The 8803-nt window shown below is 42.2% G+C and overlaps 1 long non-coding RNA gene across 1 annotated transcript in view; it reads left to right on the forward strand.

Moving 5' to 3' along the window:
• LOC309521947 overlaps positions 1-8803 on the forward strand; it is a 183512-nt gene that overhangs the window by 168654 nt on the left and 6055 nt on the right. The window lies entirely within an intron of this gene.

Below are 8803 nucleotides of genomic sequence, written 5' to 3' on the forward strand. Positions count from 1 at the left end.
GAGCACGCCAGACACTTCTGTCTTCCACTGCCTCCCACAGTTTAGTCAAACTCATGTTGGTAGCTTCGAGAACACTATCCAACCATCTTGTCCTCTGTCATCCCATTCTCCTTGTGATCTTTCCCAACATCAGGGTCTTTTCCAGGGAGTCTTCTCTTCTCATGAGGTGGCCAAAGTATTGGAGCCTCAGCTTCACAATCTGTCCTTCCAGTGAGCACTCAGGGCTGATTTCCTTAAGAATGGATAGGTTTGATCATCTTGCAGTCCAAGGGACTCTCAAGAGTCTCCTCCAGCACCATAATTCAAACCAACTAAGAGACCAACTTGGAGACCAACTAAGTTTGTTCTGGGTATAAGCTTTTGTGTGCATGCACACTTTTGTGTATCTGAAGAAGTGTGCATGCACGCGAAAGCTTATACCCAGAACAAACTTAGTTGGTCTCGTAAGGTGCTCCTGGACAATTTTTTATTTATTTCGACTCAGAAGAAATGTTCAATAAAATAAAATAAAAATAAAAATCAGCCAAACCTTTCACTTAAAGAAAATCAGGATGAATGCTCAACAAACAGGTCTCCTGGAGGCACCCAGAGCTTCTCTTTCCCCATAATTGGACCCCCCTGGAAAACTCAGCAAACCTACTGCACCTGAAACTGGGTGTGTGGACAGTGCAACGGAATGGGACATAGCTGTGGGAAGTCTGAGGAAGTACCATCCACCCTGAGCCTTCCCATAAAAGCAAGTCTCGAGTGAGAGACTAGGGTGATGTCTGCTGTTTCCAGGAACTCATCTCGTTGTGAGACTTTTGTGGGTGAGCTGAGAGTTTCCTTGGACCCTGGGTGAGAACCCAAAGGCTGAGAGGGAGGGTGTGTCACAAGGAAAATGAACTGATATATTAGTAACGTTGTATTAATGTAACATTTTTCTGTTTAACTGGTTTTTTTGTAATATTTTGTTCAAGTTAACTGTTGCTGCTTTTGTTTTCTGTACATCGCTTAGATAAGTTTTTAATATATTAAGTGGTACAGAAATTCAATAATCTAATCTAACCTTTATCTGGAGATCTTAACATGTTAAGGGGCTCATAAGCTTAAATGAGTCTGCTGAGATACAGTGGTATCAGGCCACCAACAACTTTAACTAGCAGTTAAATTAACTAGCTGTTAGCATATGACTAGTACCTACCAACAGGTAGAGTAACATGTTCCTGGTCTTGTAGGAAATGGCACAGCCAGCAATTCATATCTCTTTCCTTCCCTCCCAGGTATTTATGCCAGTTCCCAGTCACAGGCTAGTATAACCAAGAAAAAGAGCTTAATATGTGATGAGAGACTGTGCAGATAGGAGATTTGATTTTCAGTGGTTTAGGTCAACAGGGACAGCAACAGGGATTAGCAATGTCCTTGTAGCATCCCCAAATCATCTATTTACTTCCTCTATAAGTGAATGTTTGGCTTTCACGCCAATAAGGAAAAACAAAAGACCGTCCTGTACTTGGGATCCTTTACAGTAAGGGGAATACTCTACCCTCCATATCAAAACATATTGCTCGTAGCTGATAAGATGCACCAGTGCACCATCTTCTAAGACCACCTTGTCCAACAGTATAGGAACCATGCAAAGCAGTACCACAGACTTCCACAAACACACATTCCAGTAGTATTCAATGTTCAATGGTGTCAAAAGCTAAGGGTGGTATTCAATTTAAGTTTTACTTAGAGTAGACCTATTGAACTCAATGAACATGATTATGTCTGAGCCATTAATTTAAATGGGTCTACTCAGGGTGGTTTTCAACTAAGTTTTCCTCAAAGTGGCCTGAGGTAATGAATAGGAGCACATTTCCTCTAGCCACCCCAACATGCATATTATCCACTAAGACCACTAAAGAAAATTTAAGTGCAAAGCCTATAATAGAAGTTTAGAAACTTGAAATTTCAACCCATGAGATAAAAAAATAGATTGGCAAAGCCAAACTTGTACTCAACGATACAGAGCTGGCAGAGGGGATGGAACTATTCTATGCACCTCTTGATGTTAAAAATGGCTAGTAAATAACAGGAATAAACATAGATTCAGGTAGGTAGCCGTGTTGGTCTGACACAACCGAAATAAAAACAAAAAATTGTCCAGTAGCACCTTATAGACCAACTAAGTTTGTTCTGGTATAAGCTTTTGTGTGCATGCACACTTCTTCAGATACACTGAAACAGAAGTCACTAGACCCTTATATATACAGTGGTGCCCCGCAAGACAAAAAACTCGCAAGACGAAAAACTCGCTAGATGAAAGGGTTTTGCGGTTTTTGAGCTGCTTCGCAAGACGAATTTCCCTATGGGCTTGCTTCGCAAGATGAAAATGTCTTGCAAGTTTGTTTCCTTTTTCTTAACACCGTTAATACAGTTGCGACTTGACTTTGAGGAGCAACTCATAGAACGCGGTGTGGTAGCCTTGTTTGAGTTTTTTGGTGATTTTTGAAGCTTTTCCAAAACTTTTCCGACACCGTGCTTCGCAAGACGAAAAATTTGCTAGACAAAAAAACTCGCGGGACGAATTACGAGGCACCACTGTAGTGGGAGGGTGAGGTGGGGTATTTCTCAGAAGGGTAGTAGGAGATGGGTGATTAGCTCAATGGGTATGGTAAACCTCTTGATGAGGAATAAACATGGCAGTGTGATTATGTGGTTGCATAGAAGGCTTGCGGTCACTTCTTACACAGGCTCTCATTCTGCTCCTTAAACAAAAAAAAGGGAAGGGGAGTTTGATATAGTTGCTTAAATTATCACAGCTATCCAGTGTCCTCTGGCACCTTGACTATTCCCATGGCCACATTTGATCCTGATTTAATTAGGAGTATTTGCCTTGCAGATCGACACTTCATGCTTTCCTCAGAGCCTTCTCATGTGGCCAACACACCTTGTAATCTTTGCAGAAACTCGAGGCATTATTTACAGAGTCTGCTTGTTGCAAGGCTAAGGAAACAAGGTGCTGACACACAGGATGGCTTTGCTGTTGTGCAGGTTCCACCAATGCCAAGGTGAGAAGGGGCTGTGGGTAAGAGTTTGTTTTCGTGGACAGGAAAGGGTATTCCTCCAGCCCTTGTTGCTTCCAGGCAACATCCTTGTTTATTGGCACTCTCTTTTCTTTGGTAAGTTTTCACGGAGGAGACTCCACCTTTGTTCTTTTGTCCAGGTCCGGCTGGGCAACCTTCTTCGTGAACAAACACCCACATCTCTTTATCCTCTTGTGTGTGCGTGTGTGTGGTTTTCTCCCCAACATCCACTGCCATTAATTGGAAGACCTACTCAAATAAGTCTTGTGAACCACCTCCCCCAGCAGCTCTTCAACCACCATTTAGGGACAGTTGTAGTATGCCTAGACTTGATCTGAAAATAAATGGATGGTTTTTTTTGAGGGCATTCCCTGATACGTATAGAGCAGTAACAAAAACATAGCAATGCTAATACTAACTGAAATATGGTGATACAGTGGTACCTCGGGTTACATATGCTTCAGGTTACATACGCTTCAGGTTACAGACTCCACTAACCCAGAAATAGTACCTCGGGTTAAAAACTTTGCTTCAGGATGAGAACAGAAATTGTGCTCCAGCGGCGTGGCGGCAGTAGGAGGCCCCATTAGCTGAAGTGGTGCTTCAGGTTAAGAACAGTTTCAGGTTAAGAACAGAGCTCCAGAACGAATTAAGTACTTAACCCGAGCTACCACTGTATAACGATATGCAAAAGAATCTGTACACTGCAAGCTCTTCCCTCCATTACTTTATTTATTAGAGGTAAATTATACTTCACACTGTGTGCAAACCTGCTTGTGTGGAAACTCAGTCCATTGCCAGTAAGCCAGTCCTCAACATTCATTCTAGTGCTTATTGAATAAGGCTGGATTTTCTGTCTCCCAGCAGTTCCATCTCATGTCTGGTCCTCATTTAGTACGGGTTAGCAGCTGCCTCCCTCATCTTCTTTTAATTCATTTATTTCTGGGAAATGAAATTCAATATTCTCTTCTACACCCAACTGTTTGCTGAATTTGCGAGCAATGCTCTCTCCTGTTTTGAGGAGGTTGGGCTTCTGAATGCATGCTCCAGAACACAGAAGTTACAGAAACTGTTTTATAAAAGGGCAAGAGAAACCTTTTGGCTTCAAATTATGTACAGTCATAAGTTTTAAGAATCATTTAGAATGTTATAGTGTTTTATATTTTAATGATTTTTAAGCTGCTTTGAGAGCTGTAGCATCATAAAAAATCTAGGTAATTCTATAGATAATATCAAATGTGAAATGAGAGGTGTGTGTGTCTGTCTGTGTGTATGTATGTATGTATGTATGTATGTATGTATGTGTATATATATATATGACAAAATAATTGCCATCCATTTATACAGTAAGTTCCAATGAAGAAAGAGATATTGTAATCATTAATATTATCCTGAAAATACTAGCGCAAAGTGTTGCAGGGATACACACATCCATGAAACCTATATCAAGGGATATCAGGAACGGCATAGAAAAATGTAGGCAGTGTTTTAAAAAACCCTGCATCTTGTAGTCAGTCCTAGAGTTCTATGTGCAGTTCTTACAGTATCGTCAGAGAAACTAAAACAGAACTGAAAAGAGTTTTGTCATCCCCTTACTTTTGACAATGACAAGAGCCATCATCTGTCTTCTAAGCTACATACTTAGGAATTCACCATTGGCCAGAGCGTCTTCTTTTTTTAAATCTTCATATAATGTTACAAGCTTTGTCTTTAACCCATTCTAATCAGAAAGTATTGCCATTATCAAGATCCCAAGGCTCAGGTCAATCCTTTTCTCAGCAATCAAAATAAAAATATAGATTTCTTGTCAATCCCACAATTTCATGTTTCTTTTACTTCTCTTCCTCCAGCATCATCATCATCATTCTTCCCCCCAGGATAAAAATGAAAACAAAAAACATTTTCTTCCTGTTTTTGTTACGTAATACAGTGGTACCTCGGGTTAAGTACTTAATTCGTTCCGGAGGTCCGTACTTAACCTGAAACTGTTCTTAACCTGAAGCACCACTTTAGCTAATGGGGCCTCCTGCTGCTGCCCCGCTGCCGGAGCACAATTTCTGTTCTCATCCTGAAGCAAAGTTCTTAACACAAGGTACTATTTCTGGGTTAGTGGAGTCTGTAACCTGAAGTGTCTGTAACCTGAGGTACCACTGTACTTGTTGAGAGACACTCCTATAGATGGAGAAGAAATTTAGGTTTGATCAAAGGACACATGTAGGAGTACATGAATAGTGCTGGAACTGGTCTATGTCAAACTCATAAAACTAATTACAAGTTATGTAAAATGATGGTAAACATTAGAAAATATGGTACAAAATGGTGCTATGCACCTATGCATGGGGAGAACTAAAGAGCGAACCAATTTTTGACTGCATCTGTGGTTCTATGTGTCTTTAAATTAACTGTTTATGACCCTGAATTGGATCTCTCTTCCAGCAATATTACTCATCAGAGTATATAAAAAAGGGTCAACCAATGAAAGCAAGGAGGATTGTAACACAAGAGAGCAGTTGTCTCAGAAACCAAGCCTCCTACTGCTGAGAACTATATTAGATACCCTACAGTTAGGTTGGAAACCCAAACTCATTCAAAACAGGTAAGCTGAACCTGCAACAAAATGGCACAGCGTGGAATGCTCTTGTTGGAACTTGCTATGCCCCAGTTTTTCATCTATCCGTTGCAAACATGTGGCCTCAGTCCCCCCCCCCCCCGGATTGTTCTGATTGGGTTATTTTGTTGGTGCCAGCTAAAAAAAAAATTCTTTCTTCTGCAAATACTGAGTTTCCCCAAGTATCCTGCTTCTTCTCTCTGCTTTCTCAGTGGCTCCATTTGGCTACATAGCCATAATACCCGAGCACCCAAGTTTATTAATATTTTAAGTATATGCAGTCCTGCTGGTGAAGCCTTTTGAATTAGCCACAAAGGTATTTCAACCTCAGAGAAATGTATCAAGAGCAGGTTAGTTCTATGCAAGCATTAATACAGGGAATTATTAGCTGCTGAAGAATTTGAGAGCAACTTATTAAGGGAAAGTGGCTTAATACCAAAAGGGTATTAACATTCTCTAGAGGGAACATCTTTTTATCTCAACATCAAAGTATTTGACCAGGAATCCAATCCAGTGATCATACTAAGGAAACGCTTGGGTTCCTCTTCCTTCTTTATCAAGTGTTACTACCAGTCTGTCTTAACAGTTTGTGGCACTTGTTTTTTCAGAAACAGAAACCACAAACCCCTGAAGTTCTAATGGAAATAGCTTAAGGTACTGTATCAGTGCAACATTTTCTCCACCTCGCCACCAATTATAGCTCCAGGTTTTCCCACAATTCTCAATGGCTTTGAGTGGCCCCTTCTGATTACTTGGGGTATGACTGAGGCTGACAGACAAAGAACAGAGAAAGAATCTGTCTCCTTCCTACTGACTTTGACTCCCCAGTTATTTGTAGCACTTTATGGAAAGTGGAAGGCGTGCCAGAAGGAATCCATTTCCCCCCCTTGGAATGCAGCAGTTGTCCCTTATTGTAAGACGATCCCCAATAGCCTGAGCCAAGAAAGTGCTGACAAAAGTAAAACTCTAAAGGGCAGAGAACAGGAATGAGCTGGTTTTAGCTGAAGAACAAGCACCATTCCAACACACACCCCTTCAAAATAAAAAAAAGCTATTCTTTATAAAAGGTGCATCTCTGGACACTTTGGTAGATACTTGGTGGTATTCAACTAAGTGTTACCCAGAGTAGACCTAACAAAACTAATGAGCATGATTGGTATGTAATAATGGAGGGATACTATCTATTTCAGAGAAACAGACCAGACAAGAAAGGAGGAGGAGTGGCGTTATATGTCAGGGATGTGTATACCTATGAAGAGATCCAAGATTTAGAACTTCAAAGCCAAAGTGAGAGCATTTGGGTCAAAATTAAGGGAGAGAAGAATAACAGAGACCTCATTGTGGGAGTTTACTATAGATCCCCAAGCCAAACGGAGGACATAGATGATGCCTTCCTGGAACAGATGGCCAAGCATGCAAAAGGAAGGGAGATAGTAGTAATGGGGGACTTCAATTACCCGGATATTTGTTGGATGTCAAACTCAGCCAAGAGCATAAGGTCAAATAGATTCCTCACTGGCCTTGCAGACAACTTCATTGTCCAGAAAGTGGGAGAAGCAACAAGAGGAACAGCCATTTTAGATCTGGTCCTAACCAATGTTGATGACCTGGTTAGTGGGGTAGAGGTGGAAGGATCATTAGTTGCGAGTGATCATGCTCTTCTGAAATTTACTATACAGCGGAAAGGAGCAGCCAAGCATACTAGGACTCATAGCCATGTTCAAAGATATAAAAGGATGTCACATAGAGGAGGGAGAAAGGTTGTTTTCTGCTGCTCCAGAGAAGCAGACACGGAGCAATGGATCCAAACTACAAGAAAGAAGATTCCACCTAAACATTAGGAAGAACTTCCTGACAGTAAGAGCTGTTTGACAGTGGAATTTGCTGCCAAGGAGTGTGGTGGAGTCTCCTTCTTTGGAGGTCTTTAAGCAGAGGCTTGACAACCATATGTCAGGAGTGCTCTGATGGTGTTTCCTGCTTGGCAGGGGGTTGGACTCGATGGCCCTTGTGGTCTGTTCCAACTCTATGATTCTATGACTGTTAGGGCCATTAGTTTCAGTGGGTTTAGTCTGACAAAACCCTAGCTGAATACCACCCACTACTTCAGTAAGGGGAACTGCCAAATCTGGACTTTGTAGGGTGGTGTTCATGTAAGCCAGGCAATATGTCAACAATGCCATTCTTGCAACTTGTTGAACTATCACATTCTCCTTTCCTGTAGCAGAGATCTGGTTTCCTTTCCTGTTCCAGTAGCTGAAGATAAAGCTTCAAACCACCCAGCAAACAGAATACCTAATAGTCTTGCCCGGCGCTTTGGAAATCTTGATCTTGGCCCCAGGATGGATTACTTTGTAACATCTCTTTTTAAATGCTCCACAGCCTCAACACCTCCTAAAGCTGGTTTTGAGAGAAGAGTCAGATACTTAGCACTTCTTTTCCTGTACAAAACAGGAGACTCCCTCTGCCCCTAGTTCCTTGTCAAGATACAAACTCAGTTTGCGAGTTGAAATATGCTGAAATGGACCCCCTGAATAAGGCATTTCCAAGCCTCACTATCTTGAGCAGAGTGGAAGAAAACAGGGCATGCTGTAAGAACGTGAGGAGCCTGCTAAAAGGTAAAGGGTAAAGGGACCCCTGACCGTTAGGCCCAGTCGCGGCCGACTCTGGGGTTGCAGCGCTCATCTCGCTTTATTGGCCGAGGGAGCAGGCATACAGCTTCCGGGTCATGTGGCCAGCATGACTAAGCCGCTTCTGGTGAACCAGAGCAGCGCATGGAAACACCGTTTACCTTCCCGCTGGAGCGGTACCTATTTATCTACTTGCACTTTGACGTGCTTTCGAACTGCTAGGTTGGCAGGAGCAGGGACTAAGCAATGGGAGCTCACCCTTTTGCGGGGATTCGAACAGTCAACCTTCTGATCGGCAAGTCCTAGGCTCTGTGGCTTAACCCACTGTGCCACCTGCGTCCCTGAGGAGCCTGCTAGATCAGGCTAATGGTCCATCTAGGCGAGCATCCTGTTCTCAAAGAAGCCAATGAGATTCCTGTGGGAAATGAGCAAGCATAACTCAAGCACAGGAACACACTCTCCCGATTGCTGTGGTTTCCAGCCATTGCTATTCAGAAACACTACTGCTTTTGACCATG

This window comes from Podarcis vaucheri (assembly GCF_965113315.1).
Source record: "Podarcis vaucheri genome assembly, chromosome: 2".
Taxonomy (NCBI): Eukaryota; Metazoa; Chordata; class Lepidosauria; order Squamata; family Lacertidae; genus Podarcis; species Podarcis vaucheri.